The 17,187-nt window shown below is 38.9% G+C and overlaps 1 protein-coding gene and 1 pseudogene across 5 annotated transcripts in view; one reads left to right on the top strand and one right to left on the bottom strand.

The window, feature by feature from the left end:
• TET1 (tet methylcytosine dioxygenase 1) overlaps positions 1-17,187 on the top strand; it is a 126,528-nt gene that overhangs the window by 59,963 nt on the left and 49,378 nt on the right. The gene's annotated exons all lie outside the window — the stretch shown is intronic.
• On the bottom strand, positions 8,950-9,356 carry LOC136136498 (large ribosomal subunit protein eL32 pseudogene; annotated as a pseudogene).

Genomic DNA, 17,187 nt, shown 5'->3' with positions numbered 1-17,187 from the left:
GTATATGCCCAGTAGTGGGATTGCTGGGTTGTATAGTAGTTCTATTTTTAGTTTTTTAAGGAACCTCCATACTGTTCTCCATAGTGGCTATATCAATTTACATTCTCATCAACAGTGCAAGAGGGTTTCCTTTTCTCCACACCCTCTCCAGCATTTATTGTTTGTAGATTTTTTGATGATGGCCATCATCAAAATGGCCGGTGTGAGGTGATACCTCATTGCAGTTTTGATTTGCATTTCTCTAATGATTAGTCATGTTGAGCATCTTTTCATGTGTTTGTTGGCAGTCTGTATATCTTCTTTCTTCTTTGGAGAAATGTCTATTTAGGTCTTCTGCCCCCCTTTTTTTTTTTTTTTTTTTTTTGCATTACGCGGGCCTCTCACTGTTGTGGCCTCTCCCGTTGCGGAGCACAGGCTCCGGACGTGCAAGCTCAGCGGCCATGGCTCACGGGCCCAGCCGCTCCGCGGCATGTGGGATCTTCCCGGACCGGGGCACGAACCCGCGTCCGCTGCATCGGCAGGTGGACTCTCAACCACTGCGCCACCAGGGAAGCCCCTGCCCATTTTTTTTATTGGTTTGTTTGTTTTTTTGATATTGAGCTTCATGAGCTACTTGTATATTTTGGAGATTAATCCTTTGGCAGTTGATTCATTTGCAAATATTTTCTCCCATTCTGAGAGTTGTCTTTTCATCTTGCTTATGGTTTCCTTTGCTGTGCAAAAGCTTTTAAGTTTCATTAGGTCCCATTTGTTTATTTTTGGTTTTATTTCCATTTCTCTAGGAGGTGGGTCAAAAAGGATCTTGCTGTGATTTATGTCATAGAGTGTTCTCCCTATGTTTTCCTCTAAGAGTTTTATAGTGTCTGGCCTTACATTTAGGACTTTAATCCATTTTGAATTTATTTTTGTGTATCGTGTTAGGGAGTGTTCTAATGTCATTCTTTTACATGTAGCTGTTCAGTTTTCCCAGCACCACTTATAGAAGAGGCTGTCTTTTCTACGTTGTATAGTCTTGCCTCCTTAATCAAAGATAAGGTGACCATATGTATGTGGGTTTATCTCTGGGCTTTCTATCCTGTTCCATTGATCTGTATTTCTGTTTTTGTGCCAGTACCATACTGTCTTGATTACTGTAGCTTTGTAGTATAGTCTGAAGTCAGGGACCCTGATTCCTCCAGCTCCATTTTTCTTTCTCAAGATTGCCTTGGGGCAGCTTCCCCGGTGGCGTAGTGGTTGAGAGTCCGCCTGTCAATGCAGGGGACACGGGTTCGAGCCCTGGTGCGGGAAGATCCCACATGCCGCGGAGCAACTAAGCCCATGCGCCACAACTACTGAGCCTGTGTGCGCACCTAGTGCCCGTGCTCCGCAACGAGGGAAGCCACCTTAATGAGAAGCCCGCTCACCATAGCGAAGAGCAGCCCCCGCTCGCCGCAACTAGAGAAAGCCCATGCAGCAACAAAGACCCAACGCAGCCATAAATAAATAAATTTGAAAAAAAAAAAAAAAGATTGCCTTGGCTATTTGGGGTCTTTTGTGTTTCCATACAAATTGTGAAAATTTTTGTTCTAGTTCTGTGAAAAATGCCATTTGTAGTTTGTTAGGGATTGCACTGAGTCTGTAGATTGCTTTGGGTGTATAGTCATTTTCACAATGTTGATTGTTCCAATCCAAGAACATGGTATACCTCTCCATCTGTTTGTATCATCTTTAATTTCTTTCATCAGTGTCTTACAGTTTTCTACATACAGGTCTTTTGTCTCCTTAGGTAGGTTTATTCCTAGGTATTTTATTCTTTTTCTTGCAATGGTAAATGGGAGTGTTTCCTTAATTTTCCTTTCAGATTTTCATCATTAGTGTATAGGAATGCAAGAGGTTTCTGTGCATTAATTTTGTATCCTGATGCTTTACCAAATTCATTGATTAGCTCAAGTAGTTTTTGGTAGGATCTTTAGGATTCTCTATGTATAGTATCATGTCATCTACAAACAGTGACAATTTTACTTCTTCTTTTCTGATTTGGATTTCTTTTATTTATTTTTCTTCTCTGATTGCTGTGGCTAGTACTTCCAAAACTATGTTGAATAATAGTGGTGAGAGTGGCAACCTTGCCTTTTTCCTGGTATTAGTGGAAATGGTTTCAGCTTTTCACCATTGAGAATGATGTTCGCTGTGGGTTTGTCATATATGGCCTTTATTATGTTGAGGTAAGTTCCCTCTATGCCTACTTTCTGGAGGGTTTTTATCATAAATGGGTGTTGAATTTTGTCACAAGCTTTTTCTGCATCTATTGAGATGATCATATGGTTTTTCTCCTTCAATTTGTTAATATGGTTTATCACATTGATTGATTTGCGTATATTGAAGAATCCTTGCATTCCTGGGATAAACCTCACTTGATCATGGTGTATGATCCTTTTAATGTGCTGTTGGATTCTGTTTGCTAGTATTTTGTTGAGGATTTTTGTATCTTTGTTCATCAGTGATATTGGCCTCTATTTTTCTTTTTTTGTGACATCTTTGTCTGGTTTTGGTATCAGGGTGATGGTGGCCTCATAGAATGAGTTTGGGAGTGTCCTTCCCTCTGCTATATTTTGGAAGAGATTGAGAAGGATAGGTGTTAGCTTTTCTCTCAATGTTTGATAGAATTCACCTGTAAAGCCATCTGGTCCTGGGCTTTTGTTTGTTGGAAGATTTTAAATCACAGTTTCAATTTCAGTGCTTGTGATTGGTCTGTTTATATTATCTGTTTCTTCCTGGTTCAGTTTCAGGAGGTTGTGCTTTTCTAAGTACTTGTCCATTTCTTCCAGGTTGTCCATTTTATTGGCATACAGTTGCTTGGAGTAACCTCTCATGATCCTTTGTATTTCTGCAGTGTCAGAAACTAACAATTTTGAGGGAAAAGTTATGCTAGAAGGTAAAACATGTAAGGGTTATCCAGAAGTAAAGAGGGTTATAAGCCAAGGAACATTTGCGGGAGGAAATAGACAGTGACCTCTGACTGCTTCCTTAAGAACTAGATTCTAAATTGTGTTCCAGTTTCACTCCTTTCTGTAATAAGTTTGCGTGAACCCAGCGTGCATATACTGAATTTGGAGATTAAGTTATGCTATTTTGAATAGCAGTGTTGTACTGCTACAACTCACAAACAGATGAATAAAATTAGACCTAAGAGAAAAACAGATACTGTATGCTAATGCATATATATGGAAGTTTAAAAATTGGTACTGATTAACCTAGTGGCATGGCAGGAATAAAAACACACATGTAGAGAACAGAATTGTGGGCACAGGGAGGGAAGGGGAAGCCTGGATGAAGTGAGAGAGTAGCATTGATATATATATACTACCAAATGTAAAATGGGTGGCTAGTGGGAAACTGCTACATAGCACAAGGAGATCAACTCGATGCTTTGTGAGGACCTAAGAGGGATGGGATAGGGAGGGTGGGAGGGAAGCTCAAGAGGGAGGGCATATGGGGATATATGTATACATATAGCTGATTCACTTTGTTATACAGCAGAAACTAAGACAACATTGTAAAGCAATTATACTTCAATAAAGATGTGAAGAAAAAAAAAAGCAGGCCAGTCAGTTCAGAAAGATAATTCCCACAATCTAACAAAGGAAACTTCCATAGGAGCTGTGTTGTTCTTTTTAGTTCTAAGCATCTATGGCAATCTTAGTTCAGTAAGCATTAGTAAATATTAGTAAGTAAAGGAATTTGTTTTAAATGTTAATACTTACTTGCTGCTGACAGGATTATTTTTAGGACAGTGCATTTGGTTAAACACTAGGACCTTGTGACTAACACTAGGACCTCTCTAAAGAGACATTTGGTTTGAATTTTGGCTCAGAGCATTGATCTGACTTTGGCTAGTGAGTTAACCTTATCAGAACCTTCCTTGTTAGAAGACTGGAGAAGTGAATACGATTTTTTTTTTTTTTGGCTGTGCCACACAGCTTGAGGGATCTCAGTTCCCCAACCAGGAATTGAACCTGGCCCCTGGCAGTGAGAGCACCAAGTCCTAAGCACTGTACCGCCAGGGAATTCCTGTAAATACCTTTATCTCAGTAGGAAAATTAAATGAGGTAATTCATATAAAGTGCTTATAATGATGCCTGGCAAGCAGTACATGCTCAATACATATGTAATAGCTATTAATAAATATTCTTTTCTTAATTGTGGATTTGAGACTGGAATTACTGAGTTTTTGCCATATATTGAAGGACATGTAGAAAAAGAACTACCTAATATGTATTTTTCCCTAAATAGTTCGTTTCTACACATAAGATCCAACACTTATAAATGTGTATAAATAAGTTGTTTGATTTAATCCCCACAATAAACCTTTTCAGTCAGTGCTATTACTAGTCTTGATTTATCTTTTTTAATTTATTTTTTATTGAAGTAGAGTTGAATTACAATGTGTTAATTACTGCTGTACAGCAGAGTGACTCAGTTATACATATATATACTTTCATTTTCATATTCTTTTCCATTATAGTTTATCACAAGATATTGAATATAGATAGCTCCCTGTGCTATACAGTAGTGATTTATCTTTTTTAATAATTTTTTTAAATCCTGAGAAATTATTATGATTTTTAAATTGAAGTATAGTTGATTTATAATATCGTGTTACTTTTAGGTGTACAGCACAGCAATTCAGGTATATATATATATGTATATATGAATATATATAACACACACAGATATTCTTTTTCAGATTCTTTTGCCTTATAGGTTATTAAAAAATATTGAGTATAATTCCATGTGCCATATAATAGGTCTTTGTTGGTTATCTATTTTATGTATAGTAGTGTGTATAAGTTAATCCCATAGTCTTGATTTATCTTAAGGAAACTGGGGCTCAATTAGCAAGGACTCGCTCTATGCCATGTGGTTGGTAAGCAGTCGGAGAGTCACCAGTTTGATTCCAGTAAAGCTCACGTTATTAAAAATATATGAAACAGTTAAGATACATAAAAAGTGTAAAGAATAATAATTGGGGACTTCCCTGGTGGTCCAGTGGTTAAAACTCCGCACTTTCAATGCAGGGGGCGTGAGTTTGATCCCTGGTTGGGGAACTGTGATCCCACATGCCGTGAGGTGTGGCCAAAAAAAAAAAAATACACTGAACATGAGAGTTGGTTATTAACTTTAAGCATGGATAGGATTGTTCATGAAAAGTGCGAAGAACAAAAAGTCTGTGGGTTTTGACTTAGAATCCTCTAAGGAATGGGCTCAGGGGGACACACCCACAACCAAGGGACAGACACGCAAGAGTGAGGCTCCAGGGGAGACCTAGATTATAGTTTCAGTTGAGAATCTCCTTGGGGATCCACAAAAGAGCAGGTTAGGTGTATGATATTTAAGGAATGATTGGACTTGGCAGTTAAGAACTCATTTATAACCTTGGGGGATAACTACTTAAAATATTTGAATCAGGAGGGAATTTGATGGGATGATAGCTTGAGGCAGATTTGGGGTCTGACAGGCTTTTTGTCTTTTGTTGTTACATGAATTAACCCATTTATTGTAGGCTAGCAATGTTACCAATGGTGGACCTTCCACTGGTCTTACAGTTCCTTCAGTCAGATTTTATAGCGATGGTAGGAGCGGTACTGTAGGTCTAGGCATCACCTGCAAACTTTTCAGGAACCATGGCACCAGATCCCCAAAACTCATCTCTTCATTTTGGTTTTGCCACCAGAGAAACAAGTGTACTTGGCGTGCTGGCTGATTTCAGTTTTCTTCACCGTCTTCCTGAGGGAGGCAGCATAATGGGCCCGTATTTACCGACAATCCTGACCTTAGTGCTTTTAGCATTGTCACCACAAACTAGCTCCAAGCCCAGAGAGTGGATTTTTATCTTTTTGACTGGGAATAAATTATACTGACTCTTAGCTCCAGAGGAAGAGGTCTAGGACTAGGTCATCTGTGACTACAGAGGTTTAGCTCTTAGGTCAGTTTTGTATACATTTGGAACTAATCTGCAATTAACTTGGTTTTTTTGTTGTTGTTGTTTTTTTGTTTTTATTTGCGGTACACGGGCCTCTCACAGTTGTGGCCTCCCGGACGCGCAGGCTCAGCGGCCATGGCTCACGGGCCCAGCCGCTCCGCGGCATGTGGGATCTTTCCAGACTGGGGCACGAACCCGTGTCCCCTGCATAGGCAGGCGGACTCTCAACCACTGAGCCACCAGGGAAGCCCCTAACTTGGTTTTTGATTAAATAGAAGTTGTCCCTCCCTTTAGTAACTCTCCTCCTTTGCCCCACCCCCAAGTTAAAGGAATTACTTTGGATACTAAGACCCTGTGGCCAAACGAGGGTGGAGTTTTTGTTTGGGGATAAGAATAAAAACATTAGAAAAGCTGTCTGGATCTGGTGTCTGGATCTGACTGAGAGAATTGGGAAACATTTGAAGTTTCTGCCATGGCTCCTATTCGGCGCAAGCTTGGAAAAGCCGTAAGTCCGTATGGCAATGAGGTAGGGCAGGTGGGGACGCATGCTGACCTAGTTCCTTAGACTCCCCCTCTCCTGGCTGACCCAGCCCTGCCTTTCTGTGGCCTTTGAACCCCTCACCGGGTGGCTCTAGGCAAACTGGAGAAACAGAGATCAGAGGCAAAGCTCAGAGAATGTTAGGGCTACAAAACTTGGTCGGGCAGGTATTCCCTTTTTATGCCTAAAAAAGAGGAAAAAGAGAGCTTAATGGCTGGGATTCTGGAGAAGGTAATTTGACTGCTATACGAAAATAAGGTAGCTTTTTGCAGGTCCCCTGTGAAGGAGGATATTTTTGGTGTATGTGTGCTAAATGTTTATTTTAGAATCCCCTTGGGCGGATCTTTGATGAGTAGCTGGTTCATCTTTACTTTTGACTTAAATTTGGTTTTGTTATCAAGCAGTTGTGGTGAGCATTGTATGGTGGTAGGTTGCAGAGCAGGGCTGACCTCCATGCTTCTTTTTAGAGGATGTGGGAGGGAAAATACAGTATCAGGCATGATTGTGTCATCTTAAAGGCAAAATTAATGGAGGCCCCAGCGGTTCTCCCTCAAAATTTTCTCCAAGCTCTCAATTTCCAGGTTGAGAACGTAGATTTTGAAGGTTTCACTTCTGATTAGGAATAAATGCGCTGTGGGCTGCTCCCCCTGTTCTACATGTTTTTAAAATTGTTTTTTACTCTGAGGGGGTTTATATTGGTGGGGGGGCAGGACGAAAAAATCTTAGATATTACAAGGGGGCCACAGTACGTAAGCAGATACCCACAATATCTGTCGTATTAAGATCTCACGGGGAGGGCTATTAGGGAAAAAAATGTTTTAAAAGACTCCTGCAGGGACTTCCCTGGCGGTCCAATGATTAAGACTCAGCGCTTCCACTGCGGGGTGGGGGTGGCGGGGTGGGGTGTTAGATCCCTGGTTGGGGAACTAAGATCCCACATGCCCACGGGGCAGCCAAAAAAAACCCAAAAAAACTAAAAGACTCCTGCAGTCAGGGATGAAAAAAAATGAAAAGAAAGTTGAGAAACACGCTGATCTACCTGTGTAGTAAAGGTCATAGTCTTGTAGGACCACGTCTCTGAACATGCTTCGAAAGTCTTTATTTTTTCATGTGATCTGGGTACCTGTTTCTTGATACAGGACATGCAGCATGTAAAGAATGTGAGTGTGTGTTGGGAGGAGCTACAGTCAGATCCGGTCCATAGGGCAGGGTCATTTCAGAATAAAATACCCCTTTGCTCAGTGTCATTTGAGCTCCTTCAAGAGCGGGTGTAAGAGTATCCTGATGATAGGAATGTGGAAAAATGACAAGATGGAGGGGGCCTGGGAACTACTGGACCCAGATCTGATCTAAGGAGTTCAACGTTCCTGTTAGTTAAGAGTGCGAACAACCTATAATCTTGAAATGGGTATAGAGTGGAAGACAGACAACTAGGGGAGTTTTAATCACTTACTGTCTTGTAAACTGTTCCCTTGGGCCCTTTAGGAGTAGCAGAGGACGGCAGTGGGACCGAAGGGGGAGGGGTGTTGGAGGAGGAGGAGAAGAGACACAAACACAGGTGGGTAGGTGGCAAGAGTTTGGTGTCCCCGGAGTGTACATGAAACTTGAGGGGATAAAACAGCCACCATTCCAATATTCTTGAAACACTTCACTTCCTTTAGAGAGTTGGCTTCTCTTTAGAGATAAATGTTAACAATAATAATTTGAGATTCAAGATAGATGTTCAGGAAATACCCTATACCTAAGCAGATTAAATGTCAATAAAATCTTCATTAAAACAATGTAGCCACTGGGGCCTAGGTTAGTGCTCTCAGTGGTGTCATGGAGACAGCTCCTTCCAGCTCACTAGATGTGTGCATTTCTTCCCAACTCTTGCTCAGGTGGTCACACTAATAGTTTACAATCCACCGTGGTGGGTGTATTTACACCACAAAAATTGGCCAACCCTACAAAACAGGGCTTTCTCCCCACCACTTCCCAAGTTGATTGTTAAACATTTACCAGAATACCACTGAGTACAGTTTCTATAATACAAATGTTGACAGTTGTATATACCCTTCCTGAAATATCTTAAACAAATATTAGCAAATACATATGTACTCTGCACTCTTCCTTTTGCGCTAATTTGTTTGTAATTTGATACTACATAAACTATTCTGCATTTAGGTTTTTTCACTTAATTGTACCCTAGAAATCTTTCCATAGAGTGCTTTGTCAATTTTTGGTTTAATTTTAAAGGAAACATATTAAAAAGTCAAAACAGTGTTTAATCAGATCTGGGTCTAAATAGTTCCCAGGCCTCCTTGCTGTTTTCTCACTGTCAGGTATTGCTCCTAAACTAAACTCTTCCTATTCAGCATTAGTTTCTTTTGTATGCTTCCATAGTTTCTTTTTTTTTAGCCGAGTTTTATGGTTTTATTAACACAAACTAAATGTGTACGTGAGCTGTCTATTCATTTTCTTCGCTGAGCAGCCTGGCGTTGGGATTGCTGATTCTGATGGCCAGCTGGGCTGCTCTTTCCACATGGCTTTTTGGTTCTTGGAGGAGAGGTTGTGAGCAATCTCAGCATAGTAAACTTTGCTGCGTATCAGCCTCACTTCAAGCTCCTTGACCAGGTGGACCAGGAACTTACGGAAGCTGCTGGGCAGCATGTGCTTTGTTTTCTTGTTGCTCCCGTTACTGATGTTGGGCATCAAGATCGGGCCCTTGAATCTCCTGCACACCCTGTTGTCAGGGCCTCTGGGTTTCCACCAGTTCCACTTAATTTTGACATATTGGTCTGACTGGTGCCAGATGAATTTCTTGGTCCTCTTTTTGATGATCTTGGGCTTCACGGGGTGTCTGAGGGCAGCCATGATGCCGAGTTGGAGACGGCTGCCACCTCCGAAGGCAGTGCTGAGGAAGAGCTGTATTCTTCCAGAGTTTCTTTATGCAAATATGAATGTGTATATTATTTCTTTTTATACAAAAAGATATATTTCATATGCAAGTACTATATTTTTAAAAACATATTTTGGACATCTTTGCCTATTAGCTCTGGAACTTTTTATCATTCTTTTATTTATTAATTTATTTGTTTATTTATTTTTGGCTGCGTTGGGTCTTGTTGCTGCGCGCAGGCTTTCTCTAGTTGCAGCTAGCGGGGGCTACTCTTTGTTGCGGTGCACGGGCTTCTCACTGCGGTGGCTTCTCTTGTTGCAGAGCACGGGCTCTAGGCTCGCGGGCTTCAGGAGTTGTGGCACACGGGCTTCAGTAGTTGTGGCATGCAGGTTGAGTAGTTGTGGGCTGTAGAGTGCAGGCTCAGTAGTTGTGGCCCACAGGCTTAGTTGCTCTGCGGCAGGTGGGATCTTCCCAGACCAGGGCTGGAACCCCTGTCCCCTGCATTGGCAGGCGGATTCTTAACCACTGCACCACCAGGGAAATCCCTATCATCCTTTTTTATAGTTGCAAGGCATTATATTATATTATATCACAATTGAATTAGTCTGCTACAGATGGACACTGGGATATTTTCAGCTGTTAAAATATACAAAGCTGTCAAAACATGTAATTATATGCAGGTATAACTAAGATAAATTTCAAACTGCTGTATTAAAGTTGCACTTAATTTTGAAAGTTAATTATTGCCAAATTGCCCTAGGAGTAATTGCATAGGGGTTGCACTATTTTGTACTTCCACCAACATTTTATGAAAGTTTATCTCCCTACAGCTTGCCCAAGGGTCTAGGTGGTCAAACTTTTTCATTGTTATTCTGATAAATGAAAAATGTTATCTGTGTCACTTTAATTTGCATTTCTTTTAATGTTGAGCACCTTTTCACAGTGTCTTCATCAGGGTTGTATGAAGATTAATGAGTTACTGCAAGTAAGGAGTATATTAGAATACAGCTAACTTTTTGAATTATAACTATTGTAATGAAATTGTGCTCTCAGTGATAGCTCATCATCACTGTGCTCTTGAGTCATATTATCTCATCTAATTCCCATCACAATCATATATGATCTCTTAGAAGGAAGAAACTATAGTTTAGGCCAAGTACCGTCTCCTGGGTCACACAATTCCTAAGGATTGCTCTCTTCCCTTCCCCATCTTAGTGTTCAAGATTAACCAGTAATAGCACATAGGTTAGTTTCTTTTCTTTTCAACACTTTTATTTAAAAACAAACCTATGTATAGTTTGTTTAGATGTATGTATACTTTATTTAGATGTATCTATTTAAAAAGTTGATTTTATGCGTTTTTAAAAATTGAGGTATAGTTTATTTAAAATATTATATATTATAGTTATATATAAAATATTTATATACAAAATATTATATAATTGTATGTTATAGTTTCAGGTATACAACATAGTGATTCAAAATTTTTATATAGATTATATATTCCATTTAAAGTTATTATAAAATATTGGTTATATTCCCTGTGCTGTACACTAGATCCTTATAACATTTATTTTATACATAGTAGTTGATACATCTTAATTCCCTACCCCTATCTTGACCCTTCCCCCTTTCCTCTCCCCATTGATAACCACTGGCTTATTCTCTACATCTGGGATTCTGTTTCTGTTTTGTTATATTCATTCATTTGTTTTATTTTTTAGATACCACATATAAGTGATATCATACAGTATTTGTCTTTCTCTGTCTGACTTATTTCACTAAGAATAATATTCTCCAAGTCCATCCCTGTTGTTGCAAATGGCAAAATTTCATTCCTTTTTATGGCTGAGTAGTATTCCATTGTATATAATATACCACATCTTCTTTATCCATTCATCTGTTGGTGGACACTTAGTTTGCTTCCATATCTTGGCTATTTAAATAATCCTGCTATGAACATTTGGGTACATGTATCTTTTTGAATTATTGTTTTCATTTTCTTTAGATATACCTAAGAGTGGAATCACTGAATCATATGGTAGTTCTATTTTTAGTTTATTGAGGAATCTCCATACTGTTTTCCACAGTGGCTGCACCAATTTTTATTCCTACCAACAGTGTACGAGCGTTCCCTTTTCTCCACATCCTCACCAACATTTGTTACTTGTGGTCTTCTTGCTGATAGCCATTCTGATGTGAGGTGATATCTCGTTATGGTTTTGATTTGCATTTTTCTGAAGATTAGTGATGTTGAACATCTTTTCATGTGCCTTTTAGCCATCTATATATCTTCATAAAAATGTCCATTCAAATCTTCTCACCATTTTTTAATTGCCTGCGTTTTTTTTATATTGAGTTGTATGAGCTGTTTATTTTGAATACTAACACTTTATTGGTCATATCATTTGCAAATATTTTCTCTCATTTAGTAGGTTGTCTTTTCATTCTGTTGATGGTTTCCTATGCTGTGCAAAGCTTTTAAATTTAATTAGATTCCATTTGTTTATTTTTACTTTTCTTTCTTTTGTTTTAGGAGACAGATCCAAAAAATAATGCTGTGACTTATTGCAAAGAGTATCTGCCTATGTTTTCTTCTAGAAGTTTTATGGTTTCAGGTCTTACATTTTGTTCTTTAATCCACTTTGTGTGTATTTTTATATGTGGTGTCAGAAAATTTCTAATTTCATTCTTTTACATGTAGCTGTCCAGCTTTCCCAAGCACCACCTATTGAAGAGACTATCTTTTCCCCATTGTATATTCCTGCCTTCTTTGTTGTAGATTGACCATAAGTGCATGGGTTTATTTCTGGACTCTCTATTCTGTTCCATTGATCTATGTGTCTGTTTTTGTGCCAGTACTTATACTCTTTTGATTACTGTAGCTATATAGTATAGTATAAAGTTAGGCAGTATGATACACCTAGTTCTATTCTTTGTTCTCAAGATTGTTTTGGCTATTCAGCATCCTTTGTGTTTTCATACAAAAATTATTTGGTAATTTTGATTTGGTATTTTGATAGGAATTGCATTGAATCTGTAGATTGCCTTAGATAGTATGGTCATTTAAAAAATGTTAATTCTTCCAATCCATGAATGCGGTATATCTTTCCATCCGTTTGTGTCAGCTTCAATTTCTTTCATTAATGTCTTATAGTCTTCTGAGTACAGGTCTTTTACCTCCTTAGTTAGAGTTATTCCTAGGTATTTTATTCTTTTTGGTGGGATTCTAAATGGGATTGTTTCCTTAATTTCTCTTCCTGATGGTTTGTTGTTAGTGTATAGATATGCAAGAGATTTCTGTATATTAATTTTCAGTCCTGCAACTTTACCGAATTCATTGATGAGCTCTTATAGTTTTTGGTAATTTTTAAGGATTTTCTATGTATAGTATGTCATCTGCAAACAGTGACAGTTTTACTACTTCTTTTCCAATTTGGATTGCTTTTATTTCTTCTTCTTGTCTGATTGCTATGACTAGGACTTCCAATACTATGTTGAATAAAAGTAGCAAGAGGGGCATCCTTGTCTTGTTCCTCATCTTACAGGAAATGATTTCAGCTTTTCACCATTGAGTATGATGTTAGCTGTGGGCTTATGGCTTATCATAATGGCCTTTATTATTTTGAGGTGTGTTCCCTCTATACCCACTTTGTGGTGAGTACATTGTTTGGATGCATCTCTTTTTTTTTTTTTTTTTTTTGCACAGCTTGAGGCATCTTAGTTACCTAAACCTGGGTCCCTGGCAGTGAAAGCACCGAGTCCTATCCACTGAACTGCCAGGGAATCCGTTTCCTTAAAGTTTAGTTTTATAGTTAGCAGAATGTAGGACATGTTGTCATGTACTTATAAACTTGTGATACCCAGTGTTTTTTAAAAGCTGCATGAGTTATAACTGAATAATAAGTCAATTTTTTTTCTAATATGTATACCAAGTATATTCTATTACCTACTTTGTCTTTGAAAAATGCAGGAGATCAAAGAATAAAACTATTGAAACAGCAGTCCAAGGGATCTAGATTGAGTAGGAAAACAAGAAAATCAGAAGTTGCAAAATGAACTGTGAATAGGTAGGGGTGGTATAGAAACCAGAGGGTATCTATCATAAAGTAAAGATCTTTAGTACTATCAGAATTCTTGGAAGTACATTTTTATTTTTATCTTATTTTATTTTATATATATATTTTATATCTTTATTGGAGTATAATTGCTTTACAATGTTGAATTAGTTTCTGCTGTACAACAAAGTGAATCAGCTATATGCATACATATATCCCCATATCCCCTCCCTCTTGAGCCTCCTTATCCCACCCCTCTAGGTGATCACAAAGCATCCAGCTGATCTCCCTGTGCTATGCAGCAGCTTCCCACTAGTCATCCATTTTACATTTGGTAGTGTCAATGCTACCATATATGTCAATGCTATATTCTCTCACTTTGTCCCAGCTTCCCCTTCTCCCCCGTGTCCTCAAGTCTATTCTCTACGTCTGTGTCTTTATTCCTACCCTGCCACTAGGTTCATCAGTACTGTTTTTTTAGATTCCATATATGTGCGTTAGTATACAGTATCTTTCTTTCTTTTTCTGACTTACTTCACTCTGTATGACAGACTCTAGGTCCATCCACCTCATTACAAGTAACTCACTTTCGTTCCTTTTTATGGCTGAGTGGTATTCCATTGTATATACATGCCACATCTTCTATATTCATTCATCTGTTGATGGACATTTAGGTTGGAAGCACATTAAAAAAAATTGAAGTTTAGCTGATTTACAATTTGTGTTAGTTACAGGTGTCCAGCAAAGTGATTAAGTTATACATATTTATATACATATTCTTTTTCAGATTCTTTTCCATTATAGGTTATTACAAGATATTGAATATAGTTCCCTGTGCTATACAGTAGGTCCTTGTTGTTTATCTGTTTTATATATAGTAATGTGTATCCGTTAATCCTGAACTCCTAATTTTTCCCTCCCCCGCTTTCCCCTTTGGTAACCATAAGTTTGTTTTCTGTGTTGGTCAGTTGCTTTTTAATTAAGCTCATTAATTAATGAGACTGTCTTATGCTTTTAGTACATGAATTTTAAAAGGACCTCAAGATCGTCTCTGTAAGGGAATGTATAGTCCAGTGTGTTCGGATATGCATACCTATAAACTTAAAAGCTTCAAGTAAAAAAAAAAAAATTCCCCTTTAATTCTATTTCACAGTGGTAACTATTATTAACATTTTAGGTTTATACTACCAGCTTTTTTTCTGTGCTAGACCAATTTGTGTGTGTGTGTGTGTGTGTGTGTGTGTGTGTTTGGCTGTGCTGCAAGGCTTATGGGATGTTAGTTCCCAGAGCAGGGATCAAACCCCGGGCCACAGGAGTGAAAGTGCTGAGTACTAACCACTGGACCGCCAGGGAATTCCCAGTGTTTGTGTGTTTTAAATAAAAAGGGATGATAATGTCACATGTGCATCTTATTTTGGTTAATGATATACTAAGAATATTGATACATAGAGTAATGGCTGCACATTTTTCACAATATGATTATATGAGTTTATTTCATACTTTCTCTACTGTAAATGTTATGTTGTATTATGATTTGCTTACATACATTTCTACTTTTTTAGTTTTGCAATTTGGATGGATGAAAACATGACATTTATTTTCATTTGCTTGTCTTCTAGTAAAGTTGGACAGCTTTTGATCCTTTTGATTTCCACCTAAGTGAATTGCATATGCCTATTCTTTCCTCACTATTCTATTGAGTCATTTTCCTTCTTAATTTGTTGGAGCTCTTTTTCATTAAGAATGGTAACTCTTTATATGTACTGCGAATATTTTCCCAGTCTGTCACCTGACTTTTCAGTTTATTTTTGGCAATATTTCTCCTACCTTTATAAGTAGCTACGCATATCAGGAAATAAATACATTTTACATCACGATTCAATGCACAGACACATATATAAAATTTTATATGATAGGGTTTCCCTGGTGGGGCAGTGGTTGAGAGTCCGCCTGCCGATGCAGGGGACACGGGTTTGTGCCCCCGTCCGAGAAGATCCCACATGCCGCGGAGCTTCTAGGCCCGTGAGCCATGGCCGCTGAGCCTGCGCGTCCGGAGCCTGTGCTCCGCAACGGGAGAGGCCACAACAGTGAGAGAGGCCCGTGTACCGCAAAAAAAAAAAAAAAAATTATGATAATACTTATCTTTACTAAATGTAGTGTACACATTTTCTTTAATATTCCATTAAAAGACACTTGTCACAAAGCATGATATTGGGACTCATAGGTTGTGATCAGCAATTTGAAAAGCATATTATGGTGTCTTTGCCTTTAAGATTGTTAATATCATATGTAGTTAAAGAATTCTATCTTTTCTTCTATGGCTTACCACTTTTTGCTCTTGCTTTGGAAGGTTTTTCCTTACATCTTTTTATATTTACATTGTTAATGTATCTGGAATTTTTTTTTTTTTTCCTGTACGCGGGCCTCTCACTGTTGTGGCCTCTCCCGTTGCGGAGCACAGGCTCCGGACGCGCAGACTCAGCGGCCATGGCTCACGGGCCCAGGCGCTCCGCGGCATGTGGGATCTTCCCGGATCGGGGCACGAACCCGTGTCCCCTGCATCGGCAGGCGGACTCTCAACCACTGCGCCACCAGGGAAGCCCTATCTGGAATTTCTGTTGCATATTTTGAGATAGGAATCAAACTTCCCTCATCGTTATTAAGAAATTAATACTTTCTCTACTGCTTACAAATGCCAGCGTTTTAAAAATAAATTATTAAAATATTTTTAAATTTAGTCTGTTAATTTATCTACCCTGCATGTTAAACTTATTATTCCTTTTAATATTAAAAATATTATAATATTGGTGTCTTTTTTTGAAAAATTGGCTATTTCATTTAGTTTTACAAGGTTGTTATTTAAATGTAATATAGGAAAATGTATATATGATAATTGTATATTTTGATGACTTTTGACAAACTGAACATAGCCTATGTAACCTATACCCTGATTAAGAAATTAGGGGACTTCCCTGGTGGTCTAGTGGTAACGCGCCTTACAAGGCAGGGACGTGGGTTGATCCTTGTTGAGGGAACTAAGATCACACATGCTGCGGGGCAACTAAGCCTGCATGCTGCAACTACTGAGCTCGCGCACTCTGGAGCGTGTGTGCAACAACTAGAGAAGAGAAAACCCCCACGCCACAGCCAGAGAGAAGCCCGTGCACCACAACGAAGAGCCCCAGTGCCGCATCATAAGATCCTGCGTGCCTCGGCGAATATCCCGCGTGCCACAGCTAAGACCCGATGCAGACAAAAATAAAAATAAATAAATCTTTTTTTAAAAGCCACGGTTAAAAAAAAGAAAGAAAGAAATTAGATATGGCCCTTCTGAACTCTCATTCTTTTATTTATTTATTTATTTTTTGCGGTACACAGGCCTCTCACTGTTGTGGCCTCTCCCGTTGCAGAGCACAGGCTCCGGACGCGCAGGCTCAGCGGCCATGGCTCACGGGCCCAGCCGCTCCGCGGCATGTGGGATCTTCCCGGACCAGGGCACGAACCCGTGTCCCCTGCATCGGCAGGCCACCAGGGAAGCCCCTGATTCTTTTTTTTAGTCGATACTCCTGTTTTTTCTTTGGAGTCAGTTATATAATCATCATTCAGTAAGAAGTCTCCTAATTTTTTATGTTTAGATTTTACTGTCTTCAAGGCATTGACTAGAACATCCAGAGCCACGTTAAATATTACAGAGGTTATTTTCTATTTGCTCTTGACCAAAATGTCCCCTATTGTCTCCTCCTGTGGT

Source organism: Phocoena phocoena, chromosome 16 (genome assembly GCF_963924675.1).
Source record: "Phocoena phocoena chromosome 16, mPhoPho1.1, whole genome shotgun sequence".
Classification (NCBI taxonomy): domain Eukaryota; kingdom Metazoa; phylum Chordata; class Mammalia; order Artiodactyla; family Phocoenidae; genus Phocoena; species Phocoena phocoena.
The sequence above is the reverse complement of the archived record's forward strand: the minus strand, read 5'-3'. Positions and strand labels throughout refer to the sequence as shown.